This window comes from Onthophagus taurus, chromosome 3 (assembly GCF_036711975.1).
Source record: "Onthophagus taurus isolate NC chromosome 3, IU_Otau_3.0, whole genome shotgun sequence".
Lineage (NCBI taxonomy): Eukaryota > Metazoa > Arthropoda > Insecta > Coleoptera > Scarabaeidae > Onthophagus > Onthophagus taurus.
In genome coordinates, this window is record NC_091968.1 from 25,469,980 (window position 1) to 25,485,715 (window position 15,736).

The 15,736-nt window shown below is 35.5% G+C and overlaps 1 protein-coding gene and 1 long non-coding RNA gene across 25 annotated transcripts in view; one reads left to right on the top strand and one right to left on the bottom strand.

The window, feature by feature from the left end:
* LOC111418588 (PTPRF interacting protein alpha) overlaps positions 1–15,736 on the bottom strand; it is a 75,526-nt gene that overhangs the window by 43,393 nt on the left and 16,397 nt on the right. The gene's annotated exons all lie outside the window — the stretch shown is intronic.
* LOC139429554 (uncharacterized) lies at positions 12,781–14,152 on the top strand. The gene is made up of 3 exons (XR_011640109.1): positions 12,781–12,997; positions 13,066–13,314; positions 13,827–14,152. It is a non-coding gene; the product is annotated as an uncharacterized lncRNA (long non-coding RNA).

Here is a 15,736-nt window from a genome sequence, read left to right on the forward strand (position 1 = left end):
AAAGTTGCGCAATGATTAATAAAAAAGAATAGGTTGTTGCAGTAAGTTTCTTCTCGTTTTGCTTTATTTTAATGGTCCGGCTCATTAATTTCTTTTGCCGGCCAACAAAACGTAAAATAGCTCCAAAGAAGACCGCGTATTCCGTAATTCAAATGCAAATTGCCTAATTAAAGGAAGCTAGTGTGGTTAAATAAGGGGCCGAAAGGATGGAAGTTACGGCGTCTCTCTTTGTTACCATTCTCGCTTAGTGAGAAAATACACAAAACCCACTCTCCCTTTATTTACTCACTTGAGCACAATGATCTACAGTTTTACAAAAAAACATAAATTCAAAAAAAAACCTAGTGGAGTGGTGTTTTCAAATACAAAAAATGAACCATTCCAATACCATTTTTCAACACTTTTTTAGTCCACCCCAATTTTTTCCTATCCTATTTTGAATATTGCAACAAAACGAGAACGGATTTTCCTCTCTACATCTAGACTCCCGTTCAAATTCCAGCATAAAAACGCTACTGCAATTTCACCGGCGGATTGACATCTAAAAAATGCGTAACGACCTCCCATCGTCTCTTCTCGTTTCCGTTTTATTATTATTTTTTTTTTTGGTTGTATTTAACCAGAACCATCTGCATCGCAAATTCCTATGAATATTTTAAAAAGATTTAGGAGTCCTGAAAGATTCATGAAACCCATCGCAGCGCAGTCCAGGTGAGGCACCTGATAGATATGAATTATTCACAGCTAAGAACTACACCGCCCCTTTGACATGAACTTTACGTAACAAAAATGTTTTTACAATCAACCTAAAACGTTTACTACTAACTCCAAATCCATCGAGTACGAGACAAACTTTTCGGGGGGAGGAAGAGATTAGAAACTCGGAATGCAAATGAAGTTTCAGAGCAAGAAGTCGGAACCAACCCAAAGTCGGACGTCTAACTTTGGGGGGACTCGCTAAATTTAATCAAGCTGATTGATTAGGTTTTGCGTTTTATCCAAGCTTCCGTTCTTAATGAAGCGGTCCGTTCGTTTATTTTCCCATCAAAATTCCCGGGGTTTTCAAAATTTTAACGCAACCAAGAGAAATGTTTAACGTTTGCTTATACATATTTATGCGTAGCTTCGTCTCGGGACATTTTTGCCTCGGGATAGAAGGGGCGAGAATTAACGCAATATGCGCACGTACGAGGGACCTTTGAAAAACAAACCCTTCAACGTCGTTAACACCCCCACTCTATGTTCCGTTCATTCTGTATAAGTACCACTAAAAAAAATTTTCCATCTAAAAAGGAAAACTCAGATAGAAAATACGAAGCTACGCATTTTTTTTTAGTTAGCTTAATTTATGCAGACTGAATCATCATGGTTTCTATTCAGATAACCAAATAGAAGACATGAACATCGTTCTTGAAAGTTGGAAATAATTTTTCACGACAGATTTCATCGTCAGGAAATTCCCACCGTAATAACCAAGAATATTAAAGATTTTATTTTAACTTGTAATAATATTTCATAAAAATTAAGTAATAACATTGAAATGATTCGTTATGTCATAATGATTATACCTTACTATTCAGTGGGAAATAAAAAAACATCTAATACGTTCTAAACGTTCTTAATGTAACCCTTTAGAAAGTTATTAGCCAAGGCACTACAATCTAGTCAGTTAAAGTGTTAGTGGGCAAGGTCGATTACGACCGAGGAGCTACATTTTAGGTTGTCGCAGAAATATTAGTTGAAACGCATCAATTTAAGTCGTCAGGGAGATTTCTAAGACTTTTAAAGTATGTCACATCTTTCCCGGGTTAATCTGGCCATTCTCCTTAATTAAGGAGACTTGAAACTCTCGAATAACACTGCGTTAAGATATTTTCATGCTTCATGTATACTAGAATGAGCGAGTATGTGGAGGAAATCTTAAGGGGATTACCAATGTGGATTTCGAGCCAACGAGGCAGATTTTGGAGAAGGGTTGCGAATATGATTTTGATGTAAACTGCCTGTTCATCGGTTACAAACAGGCTTTCGACTCCGTCGACAGGCGGAAAGCTCTTTCAAAACCTGTTGTTGAAATATGACAGATATGTTTGAAATCAGAAGCGGAGTCAAACTGGGAGATCTCAGCCCTGCTTTATAACCTGACACTGTTATCTCAAAAATTATCCCAAAAGGCAACTTAACAAATAAAAACAGACAAATTGTCGCATACCCGGATGGAATGGTTATAATTGGGCGAAATGATGTAGCAATAATGGAAACATTCCTTGATTTAAAATTGAGGTCGTACGAGTATTAATAAAAAAGTTCAAAAGAAAAATACTGAGAATAATATTTGGTGCAGTACAAGAACAAGATGGGGCATGGAGAATTCGAATGATTTTTGAACTCAATGCCCTAATTGGTGATGTGGACATAAGCAGATTTATTAAAGCTGAGCGAATTTGATGTCTTGGATACATAAGAAGAATGGAAGATGATAGACGTGCAAAAATCCTTACCGAATGGAAACCAACGGAGAAAAGACCTAGAGGAAGACCTAGTAAAAGATGGTTGGGCGACGTGAAGGATGACTTGAGGGCGATGGGAGTGAGAGACTGGTGGAGAGTGGCTAGGAGTATGCGGGAATGGCGTAGAATTGTTGAGGATGCTAAAACACAGCAAGGGTTGTAAAACAAAAGGAAGAAGAAGAAACTCTCGAAAGATTTAACGCTGAAAACTCTTATTGTAGATAATATCTGCAATTTTTTCAAAGCTTTTTCTGTGTAGTATTTGTCAAATAGTTGCAATTTAGCGCTGGAGATGGATTACTGTTGAAGATCAGCAAGATAGGTTAATAATGATAGTGGAAAGACAATAACCGAGGACAGTCAACAAAAAAAGCTAATATGGAGAGAATGCTAGAATAAAGAATTCCAAAACATGCTTTCCAGTAGGAACTGATAGAGAGAAGAAAATGAAGAAGACCAAACAGCGTAAGATATAGTGTGAAGACTCCAATACAAAGTACAAAGATATCTATTACCCTAACTTTCATACAAATCTCTATTTCAACTTTAATGAATGCTTGAAATGAACTTTTTATCAAACATCTTTATATTACCAAATGGTCCATATTTGCAACTTCCTACAAGAAACTTTATGGAAACACCACCTTATTGGTTAGCACAACAGCGTAGAATATAGTGTGAAGACTCCAATACAAAGTGCAAAGATAACTATCATCCTAACTAAAAAGGCAGAATCTTTATATTTTCACACATGTTTCTATTTTAACTTTAATTTAATTTTAACTTTGATTACAAACTATTTTCAGAAGGTTGCAGAAAGTTGTTATTTCATTATGATTAATATTAAGATATTGGTGGTGGTTATCTAGGTGATTTTTATTATAGATATGGACTCATGAATTGGGATATTCGAATATAGGTTCTTAATATCAAACGATATAAGAAGACTATTCTTTGTGAGAGTGATGTTATTAATTTTATTAATTAGATCCATGGAGTTCTTCACTGAATAGGAGTTGTGGTTGTGGAATGAATTAAACAGAAAAGATTTAATAGTCTTTGCTATTTTGTTTGTGCGAGTATTTTTGTTAGTAATTATTGGTCTAATACTTTTATCTTCCTTGTGAAGCTTTATGAGGCATTTCAATGTAGGTGGTAACGGATTCATAAACTCTGTTCATTACGTTAAGTTTTATGTTTTTCAAATTCACTTGTAGTGGTTCGACGCTTTTGTTTTTTCTGAAGAATTTTTACATGTTCTTTGAGTGACCTTTTCTAATTTACTTCAATGAAATCATTTATATATATGTATACGATTTCCCGATTACTCATATGTGTACCACATTGACGGTCAATTTTTTTTACCAACTATTTAATTTTAATTTTAGTTGTACCTGAAGAAGGCTACTTGTTAGCCGAAACATGTTGCACTGAAAAAGATAAATAAAGAAATCGCAGCGTTTAGTTTAGAAACGTTTTCTTACTCTTTCATTTAAAACGTAACGATGATTGAATCTACTTTAGGCAAGTCCCTATTTCAACTTTAATACATGCCCGAAATGAACTTTTTGTAAAACATCTTTACAACTTCCTGCAAGAAACTTTATTTAAACACCACCTTCTTGGTTAGCACAACAGCGTAGGATATAATGTAAAAGCTCCAATACAAAGTACAAAGATCACCCTAACTACGAAGGCAGAATCTCTATATTTATATACAAGTCTCTATTTCAACTTTAATGCATACCCGAAATGAACTTTTTGTAAAAAATCTATAGGTATATAGGGTGCGGCAACATAACTTCCTTTTTTGAAATGTGTGCCATTTAGTCGGTTGATGTCGTAGCGGAGCGCTAGTAGTCTCATTCGAGAGGGTATACTATAAAGTTTTGTTCCAACACAGTTCAGGCAGCATCATGCGTTAGAACAGTGAAGAGCGTGCGTTTAATGTTGAGGCCTACTTTTCGAACGGATGTTCTGTGGTCGCAACCGAGTGCGCCTTTCGGACTCGCTTTAATTTAACCATTTAAGGTTCAGACAAACTGCAAGAGAGACAAGACGAAGAACTGGAGCCCCTCGGCCCATTAGAACACCTGAAAACTTTGAGACAGTAACAACTTAAATGTTGCGATCACCAAGGCTAGATGAGTTGGACTTAGGGGACGTTTGGTTCCAACAAGACGGTGCAACGGCTCACACTTCAAGAGCATGATGGCTGTTTTGAGGTAACACTTCCCAAAACGCCTAATCTCATTTAGGGGCGATTTGGAGTGGCCGGCCCAGTCTCCCGATTTGGCCCCTTGTGAAGTCGTCCAGGAAGAAATTGCCAACATAATCCCTGCTATACTGGCAAGAATCGCGACAAACGCCAGAAATCGGTTTACTCAGCGTATGGATAATGGGGGACATCACCTACCTGATTTGATCTTCAAAACTGTGTAAAACAAAACTTTATGTATGTGCCTACAATATAAAAAGCAAATAAAATTTTTTTGATTATACAATAGGTTTTATTAAGTTTTGAAAAAAGGAAGTTATGTTGCCGCACCTTTCTCTCTCTTATTACCAAATCGTCCATATTTGCAACTTCCTGCAAGAAATCTTATGGAAACACCATCTTCTTGGTTAGCACAACAGCGTAGGATATAGTGTGAAGACCCCAATACAAAGTACAAAGATAACTATCACCCTAACTAAGAAGGCAGAATCTCTATATTTTCATACAAGTCACTATTTCAACTTTGCATTACATTACATTACATAGAATACATATCGGGTAGGCGGACCAACGAACCTTGCACCGCGACCCTAAGGATCTATTGTACCCCGATAGATATCGTTATCAAATTTCACCGTGTCTCAACCGTCTCTGCTTCCTCCGCACATAGTCGGCATTCAACATCGTCGGCTAAACCCAACAAGTTGAGGTGCGCTTTTAATCGGCAGTGCCCAGTAAAAACACCCATTAGAACTTTTATGCTACTACGGGCAAGTCCTAAAATATTCCCGGGTTTGACAGTGACGATGTTAATAAACACCTTAGCATATCTCATTCCAGGAGAACTGGTCCACAGTAGGCGAAGTCTCTCTTCAGCCCACAGTCCAATCCTATATTTGGCCCTCGCAAATGATACACCAACTGCTGGTTCCGGCCCCACAAACGCTTCAGCGCTGCCATCTCGTGCTAGCTTATCTGCCGCTTCATTGCCAGCCACCCCAGAGTGACCCGGGACCCAGATCAGAGAGACTCTGTTATCACAACTCAGTGTGTTTAATGTTCTCTTACAATCATTAACCAGAGCCGACACCGTTTTCACGGCTTGCAGCGCCTGGAGAGCGGCTTGACTGTCTGAGAAAATTCGTACTGTCATGTTCTTCACCCCTCTTTCAAGAAGGATTTTAGCACCCATGTCAATAGCAAATACTTCCGCCTGGAATACAGTACAGTACGTACCCAGGCTGTAGGCTTGCTTAATTCGAGGTGTCTGGCAGTATACTCCTGCTCCTACCCCTTCAGGCGTTTTTGATCCATCTGTGTACAAGTAAATGTCTGCCCGAACCAGAGAATTTTCATTTTCGATCCAGGACTGCCGCTCAGGCAGTACAATCTGGTATCGAGCGTTAATCACTGATAGTGATACCGCCAAATCTGACGGCATTGATAGCACAGTATCAGTGCTTATAATGTCTTCCGCAGCCCATTGGTAGGACATGTCGGAACAGTTTTGAGCATATTGCTTAAATCTGTAAATGGTTGTTCTAGCCACTTTCTCCATATGCAAATGCAGAGGAGATAGGCCAAGCAGAACCTCCATTGCTAGAGTTGGCGTTGTGCCTATCGCACCAGAGATTGCCAATCCAGCTACACGTTGAATTCGTGAAAGTTTACTGATAACTGAAGTCTGTCGGACTTTCCTATACCAGGCTGCTGCTCCGTATGTGATCATAGGTCTAACCACAGTCACATAGAGACAGTACAGGGTGTCCCAATTTCGATGTCCACATAGGCTATCTCCGAAACTAAAAGAGATAGAAAAAAAGTAGCTTACATGTCATGATCTCGTTTTTCGAGAAAATGCTAATGCCGAAAACTCCGAACAGCTATCGTCTTTTGTTTTCGCCCTATCGGCAAAAACTGAAAATTTTGCGAAAACGACAATAGCGAATATCTCACTTATTATCAAAGATGGAGTATTATAAATAAAACATTATATGGGCAACTTTTTACGAAGAATTCAGTGGCGTAGGTAGAATTTTTTTCCCATCTTTTATTTTCGAGATTTGAGACATAACTTTATTTTTTTAAATAGAAACCATAGTTGGCTATGACCTAAAATAATTTGTTATTTTCTTCTAATAACAAATATATATAGTTTGTGGGGTATATTTCTTATAGTTATTGAATAATTAACAGAAATTCTATTGCTGTATCTAAAACTAATGTATGTATTTAAAAGTTAATGTTGCTATGGTGATAACCATACATACTATGATGGAACATAATGTATCAATTTTTTTTGTTCTTTCTAAAACTATTGTATGTATTTAAAACTTAATGTTGTTATGGTGATAACAATGCCACGATGGAAAACATTGGGTACGTTCAGCAGGTGTCAACAGTTGAATTAAATCAGTCAGCTAGTTGTATGAGCTTTAATACAGCGGAACGAAATCGGCTGAACAAGCAATTGAGAATTAGCAGTTCAGCATAACCTAAAACTATGGCCAACAATAATATTTTTGAAAATTTTGTGTTATTACAAGAGATAATGGATGATGATGTTGATTTTAAGGCTCATTTTATACAGTTCTGCCAGTTTTCAAAATTAAAGGGAAGAAACAAAAAATATTAATCCTAACCTAGAATTTCACAACCGCTGACAAACTAAGCGCAGATTACTTACGCTGAGATATTTACTAAACTGCTGCGTAACAGCGCTGACTTAGCATATCGTTCAGCCGCGACTGCTAATATAGCAACTTAACAGTTGACACCGGCTGAACGTGCCCATTGTTTCCAATTATTGCCAAAGTTTGTAGTAGTATTTAAAAATTCACTGACAACTCTGGCATTATGTGCTGGTGCTCCGTCATATTGAAAATATATCATTTGAGACTTATTTAATGGCAAATTGTCGACCAAAGGCACAATGTGCTGCCTTGATATATTGAGGTATTACCTGAGTTTAAGTTTTTATGGTAGATACTATATGCCAACATTCTATTATCTAAAAGGGCACACCATACATTGAACCTCAACCTTCTTTGAACACTCAGAGACTTCATTGGTCCAGATGACATTTTGAACAAACAGCAGATTATTTAATTTTTCTAAATATCATCTACAAAATTCTAATCTAAGATTGACATCTCCTGCACGTAAATAATGAGTTAGGCCCGCTTTGTATGGTTTATACATATTTTTCTTTCATATTCGGAAGCAGCGGTTTTTGGGTCAGACGTCTTGTTCAATTTCTCTGCAAGATGTTGATGGATTTATCGATTATATATTGATGACCAAAAATCTATTAAATTTTCTGCTAACCGGCTGAAGGTTCTTACGTGCGGTTGTCTTCTTTCTGAATACCTTGTGAAATATAATTCCGCGGCTAACGTCGCATTCTTATCTGATAACATATAGCATTCCATCATGTTACATTTTCATAATTTTCGAAGTTCATTGTAAAGTTTTATTTAGTTTTGTTATACTTTGACACCTAACATGCTGGTGCATTATACCAGCTCATAATGCCAGAGTTGTTATCGAATTTTTAAATACAAACTTTGGCAATTATTTGATACATTATGTTTCATCATAGTATGTATGGTTATCACCATAGCAACATTAATTTTTAAATACATACATTATGTTTAGATAGAACAAAATGAATTTTTGTTAATTATTCAATAACTATAAGAAATATGCCCCACAAACTATATATATTTGTTATCAGAAGAAAATAACAAATTATTTTAGGTCATAGCCAACTATAGTTTCCATTTAAAAAAATAAAGTTACGTCAAAAATCTCGAAAATAAAAAATGGGAAAAAAATTCTACCTACGCCACTGAATTCTTCATAAAAAGTTGGCCATATAATGTTTTATTTATAATACTCCATCTTTGATAATAAGTGAGATATTCGCGATTGTCGTTTTCGCATAATTTTCAGTTTTTGCCGATAGGGCGAAAACAAAAGACGATAGCTGTTCGGAGTTTTCGGCATTAACATTTTCTCGAAAAACGACATCATGACATGTAAGCTACTTTTTTTCTATCTCTTTTAGTTTCGGAGATAACCTATGCGGACATCGAAATTGGGACACCTGTACATACATAGTAATAAGGCATAATCTCCAAATCACCATAGAAACCATTACCACAACCAACAATAAATCTGGAATAGCAGCAGAAGATATAAATCTAAACTTCTATGTCTGGAGAATCAATGAAGATAATTTTCTGCTGGTGATGCAGACAGAATCAGAAAATGGGAAAAACGTCAAAATCATTAATTGGCAAGAAGACTATTAAAAGAAATTAATTTTCACTTTCAATATCGCCCCCACTAAACAAATTATTGATTTACTATATTGGTAGCATTTTTTTCAATAGTATTTTCAATTTCAGTGCCGGATGTTGTTATTATTATTAAAAACGGTCGCCGCGGGCATTCGAAATTGGCCCCTATCTCAATTACGACACACGTCGGGGGGGTCATCGCTCGAAAATCGAAAGGGCAGAAATTAACGCCTGGGGACGCATAGAACACGCTACCAGTAATTGGCAAACCCGTCAAGTACCTAATCGAACCTGTGTAGTTATCGAGGAAATCGAAACTAGATGACGGCAAAAAAATTATAAATGTAAAAGATTTTTTTTTTAGAATTTTAAAATGTGGGTTAACAACTTTGAAAACTTGAAGGTACCTTGTGTCGTGGGTGTCGTTAATTGCGCGCTCGCTAGTCGAGTGGCATAATTTCCTGTTGAGTACTCGCCAAGACTTAATTGAGATGGAAAAAGAAAAGGTTTAAAAATAGGATTTTTCTTATTAATCGAAGTGTGACTCTTTATTTTTTCTTTTTTCTGATGGATTTGAAGGGTACGCGACGCCATCAATTCAAATGCGTCTCAATTCTGGAGTCGTCCGGAAATGGTGAGGGCGAGTTCTTGATGGAACTTGTTCCCTCTGGCCGGTAGCCTACCTCAACTTGAAAAGAAAAACTTGTTCTGAAACTAATTCAGGAAACGGAAACGTGATCTGAGTATGAAATTTTTAAAGATTTCAAAGCGAGGTTGTCATCATTTATAAAAAAATTCTCTCTGAAAAGTGACCGTAGAAAGAGGATGTTCGTAATTTGTTAGGAAGACCACAAATCAAACTCTCAAAACGGAACCATCGTATAGTTTTCCGTTGAACGAGGGATGATTTACTCAACTACACTTCCCTCTATTTATATCCCGGTTCACATCCGATGAGTTACCGTCTGTTTCGGATAAAACTAAAACTCGGCCTCCCCTTATGAAATTCGAATTATAATCGTATTAAATTATCGCTACAGAAATAACGCATTACCAACGGGAGAGGGAAAATATACGAAATGGGGCGTCATTAATTTCAAACCCGGTTACGTAATAAAATTCGTATACTGCACAGATTTATGAAAACATAAACGAAAACCGGGTATAAAATTAAATTAACTTTCAAACCTTCCATACCAACGTTTACGTTCTCCTTCAATTCCACCCCCCATCAATCAATCTCCTTTTTAAACGTTTAGATTAAAATGAAGATATGATTGATGCGTCTTTAACATATAAATGCATAAAGAATCGATTTTTAAAGAAAATATTTTAAAAAAACGTTCACGACTTGAACTTGTTAAAACTAAAACAACATCCTCAAAATTGTCACTACAACAGGAAATAACTTCGTTACGACTTGGCTAGAAACAACTCGATGAAAACTTGAAAGTTACGAACTGAATTTGATCGCCCCACGAAAATAATGTCTTTGTTAAAATAAGATTTAAGATAAGAGTTAGAATTGGGTGGATTGAAATTTGGTTAGATTATAACGTGGCGCGGACACGACGGGCAATTTCTGGGGATCGCCGCGATATTCACCGTGAATTGCAACCGGAGGCAAACAGGACCGCTGTATCCAGATGGGTTGGATCTAATCCAGCCAGATTAACCACGGCTTATCCCGGCTTGTTTCAGTTAGTTCAGTTAATGTTATGCCAGGACATGACTACGTATTTACTCTAGAGGCACAACCCGATTCGATATTTACCTTTTCAATGTGATTCAAACTACGTATTAAATTGAAATTTACTTACATTTTAATGACCGTATTAAATATTAAAAATATTAATACGGTATCACATCGATTTTTAAGTCAAATTATTAATATTATCAGTATATTTAAATATAAATGTTCGCTCACATAGATACAATCCAAATTGGGTTATTCCCTCAGTTACTCTATTATTCCATGTTCATAAATTAACTCGGGGTATTCCCCGAGTTGCTTATACGATGTATAAATCAAATACGGTAGTTCTAGTTTTAATTGTTATTCAGCGTTAGATTTTTATTGAATTAAAGTAGAACTAGAAACATTCGGGTTTAGCCGTATGCCTCTTGATCTAGGTCGAGTGTTAGTTCTAGTGACAGTGCTAAGTAACACTAAGTAGCACTATATAATGTCTAACAAATTCGAGCAGCTATCTATTTATAATAAGGCCGGTGGAATATAAAAGGATTCACCCCGGGAATACAGCTCGAAGGCCCGTTCGTGACGTAACTCCGGGATAGGCAACTATTACTTCACACTTTCAATTAGGAAATACTTAACAAATAAAACTAAAGCTAACACTGGCACTAGAACTGACAGTAGATTAGTTCTAATTTAGTTCAATTAAAATATACAACAATCTATTGCTGAATAATAATTAAAACTAGAACTAACACTAGACCTAGAACTAGAAACATTCGGGTTTAGCCGTGCGTCTGAAGACGCAGGCACGTAGTTCTAGTTTTATACTAGCACTGTTACTATGTAGAACTAACACTATACCTAGAACTAGAATCATTTGGGTTTAGCCACACGTCTAAGACGGCAAAACCCGAATGATTCTAGTTCTAGGTATAGCGTTAGTTCTTGTTTTACACTTGCACTGTCACTAGAACTAACATTAGACCTAGAACTAGAAACATTCGGGTTTAGCCGTACGTCTCTTAAGACGGCTAAACCCAAATGTTTCTAGTTGTAGGTCTAATGTTAGTTCTAGTTTTATACTAGCACTGTTACTATGTAGAACTAACACTATATCCAGAACTAGAATCATTTGGGTTTAGGTGCACGTCTCAAAAGACGACTAAACCCGAATGATTCTAGTTCTAGGTCTAGTGTTAGTTCTAGTTTTATGGATAATTATTATTCTCAGAAAGGATTGTGGGCAATAAAATCGCAATTAATTGCATTATTATAATAGCAATTATTTCTTTATAAAGTAAATAAAAATACAATTTACTTACAATTGCACTGAATTAGCGAAAACTTTAGACATTGTCAAAAAAACCACGTGTAAAATTTGAGTTAAGTGGCATTACTTACCAAGTGGGTTAACTCTGACTGTGAGTGACACAAGATAACACAAATAACACAAGATATAATTTATCTAGACGAAAATTAAAATTTGACATTTAAATGTTATTTTTGACATTTCGCTCACCTCCATCTAGCGTCAATTTTTGAATTTATTTTTATTTTTCTTCTAAAAAACTTTGATTCAACAAATTATATTGTTTGAAAATAAAAGGAAAGAAAATTAATCTTTGTTTAGGAGAATATTTCAAATTTTTAAAACATTTAATTATTATTTAAATTTTAAAAAACCCTTTTTTTACACTCGCGCCATCTAGCGTTAATTAAATCATATTTGACATTTTAAAACCGTCGATTTACTTCTTCCCAATATTATCGAGTTTTATTAAAAAAATAAGTTCAAAAGAAGCGAAAAAAACATCAAAATACCTTTTTGGACTCCCAAGGTATGTGTTTAAAGTGAGTTAAGCGATTTTTCTTATTAAATTAGGAAATGTAGTGTGACAGAAAACGTAACCTAACTTACTTAATTCAAAATTTTGGAGATTTAAAAAAATCGATTTGATCTATTAAACGAAAAAAATGGTAAGTAATTAATAATTAATTTAAAATCATTAATTATCCCCGTAATTTATAATCTTTATTTAAAAATTTTAAATCAGCAAACTTAAATAAAAAAGATCCCTTTTTACACCCACGCCATCTAACGTTATTCAGCTACGTTAAATGATATTTGACATTTTAAAACCACCGATTCACTTCTTACCAAAATTATCGAGTTTTATTAAAAAAATAAGTTTAAATGAACCGAAAAAAACGTCAAAATATGTTTTTAGACTCCCAAAATGTTAATTTAAAGTGCATATAGATTCCAGTAAGTTATTTTTTCCCCTTTAAATTACTTAACGAGTTTGATCGAAAACATAACCTAACTTTTTTAAGGGAATTGAAAATTGTTGGAGATTTAAGAAAATCGATTTGATTTGTTAAATGAAGAAAATGATAAGCAATTAATTGAAAATCATTAATTAACCACGTAATTTAAAAATTTTAAATAAACAAACTTAAATAAAGAAGATCCCTTTTTATACTCACGCCATCTAGTGTTAATCACCAACGTTAAAACATATTTGACATAATTGAAAATTATTGAAGATTTAAGAAAATCGATTTGATTAAACGAAAGAAATGGTAAGTAATTAATTTAAAATCATTAATTAACCTCATCATTAATTAGTTCTATAAAAATATACAACATAATAATATCTTATGCTAACTAGCACTAATTACCACTGCCACTAGAACTGACACAAGTCCTAGAATCATTCGGGAATGTTTCTAGTTCTAGGTCTAGTGTTCTAGTTTTACACTAGCACTGTTACTATGTAGAACTAACACTATACCTAGAACTAGAATCATTTGGGTTTAGCCGCACGTCTCGAAAGACGGCTAAACCCGAATGATTCTAATTCTAGGTATAGTGTTAGTTCTAGTTTTACACTTACACTGTCACTAGAACTAACATTAGACCTAGAACTAGAAACATTTGGGTTTAGTCGTCTTAAGATACATACGACTAAACCCGAATGATTCTACTTCTAGGTCCAACATTAGTTCTACTTTTAGTTCAATAAAAATATACAACAATGTAGCGCTAGGCGCTATTAAATGAAATTTTAATTTTGGGAGTCATCGATTGATAGTGCATTAGATGGCGTTATCGTCTTCCGGCAACGGTTGCATCCCATTAAATCCCGGTTTTACGGCCGGACCGGGAAACCGTCCGAAACGAGGCGGGCGCAAGAAATTACCAGTGCACAGTGGACCGCAACGTGTCCCTGATAAAGATGTCTCTTGGCTCGGTGAATCTGGAGGGTCGTTGAAGGACGCTTTACGTCCTAAAACGGTCCTAAACTCAAATTTATGGAACTATGAAACTAACATTATCTCTCTGGGAATGTATAATTTAGGATTATATCGCAAAATATTGTAGCTGAATACTGAATATAATAAATATAGGAGGTTTCTATTATGATGACTTAGTGAAATAAGAATCATGTTATTTCTTAATTAAAATATGATTTTTAAAACCTGTATCAAATCATCAAACTTTCTTAGTCTTACCTAATGATATATTACAGTTCAGTGAGCAAATAACTTCTATCTCAAGTATATGATGTCCATTAAATGGTTTCCTCGATAAATAGATAGGCTTGAAGTTGAGTCAACCTAACCCAAGGTTAATTTGAGTTTGTTATCAGTGGGTAAATAATTGCTTTGCTAAGTATATGAAGCTCATATTGAGTTTTGAATCAGATCCGCAAAATATTTTTAGTCCCTATTAATAAAGTTCTATAAAGAAGTTAGACATCTACTGACCGTTAGATGGCGGTAGATTATAAATGTCATTATGAACGAAATTCGAGGATATCGAGAAACAACCATCCAGTCAGTAGTTAGCAAAACTTTGAAACGGTTTAGGGAAGCTAGTCGCTAGATCTTCTTTATAGATCCCAAGTGAGCTACTAAAATATGGAAGAGATGGAAATAACATCGCTGATAAAAAAAATCTTAACTGAACAAAAAAAATACCAAACGGATGGAAAACAAGCACAATGATTTTAATATTCAAAAAAAGAAGATAAGAAAGAACCAAACAACTACAGAGGTATAAACCTACTTAACACTATACTGAAATTAGTAACCAAGATAACCAAAATTAATTACATTACAACACTGGCCCAAGAACAACACGGCTTTAGATCAGGAAGGTCATGTACAGATGCTGTATTCGTGATGAGAAAAGTCACTAGAATATAATGAACTCGCATTCTTATGTTTTATTGATTTACAGATTAGATTAAAGGATGTCATAAATCAGACATAAAAACATTCTGGTTCTAGGTCTAGTGTTAGTTCTAGTTTTAATTGTTATTCACCAATAGATTGTTGTATATTTCAATTGAATTAAAATGAGAACTAATCTAGTGTCACTTCTAGTACCAGTGTTAGCTTTAGTTTTATTTATTAAGTACAGTGTGTTAATTAATTATCGTACCCGACGTCATCATTGCAAGTATGCAACCAATGTTGCAAATCGCGTATTGCAATACCCATACTGTGATATTGGTTGCATACTTGCAATGATGACGTCGGGTACGGTAATTAATTAACACAATGTATTTTCTAATTCAAAGTGTGAAATAATAGTTGCCTATCCCCGCGTGACGTCACGATCGGGCCTTCGAGCTGTGCAACGCGGTAAAATTAAAATTTCCAATACGGAAAATTAAAACTTTCGCCCCGGAGCTTTCGAAAATTCGTTTGCTTAGCGCCCCCCTCGTTTATGAGTGAGCGAACCGAGTGCTGAGCTAATATTTATCGTCACGCATTTACTCAGAAAAGAGAAGCTTTTCTCTATGAGATGGGGGTGGGTTTTAATCGTGTTAAATTTTTAATATTCGCTTGCGGCAAGCTTTTCGCCGGTGAAGTTGAAAATTTTCGGGTGAGGGCAATTCCGGAAAGTGTTCTCGCCTCTTTTCGCGGATGCATGCTTCGCCGAGTTCGCTAAAAGCGAACCGTTCCCCCCTTAGATCCCTCTGCTTCAAGCTTT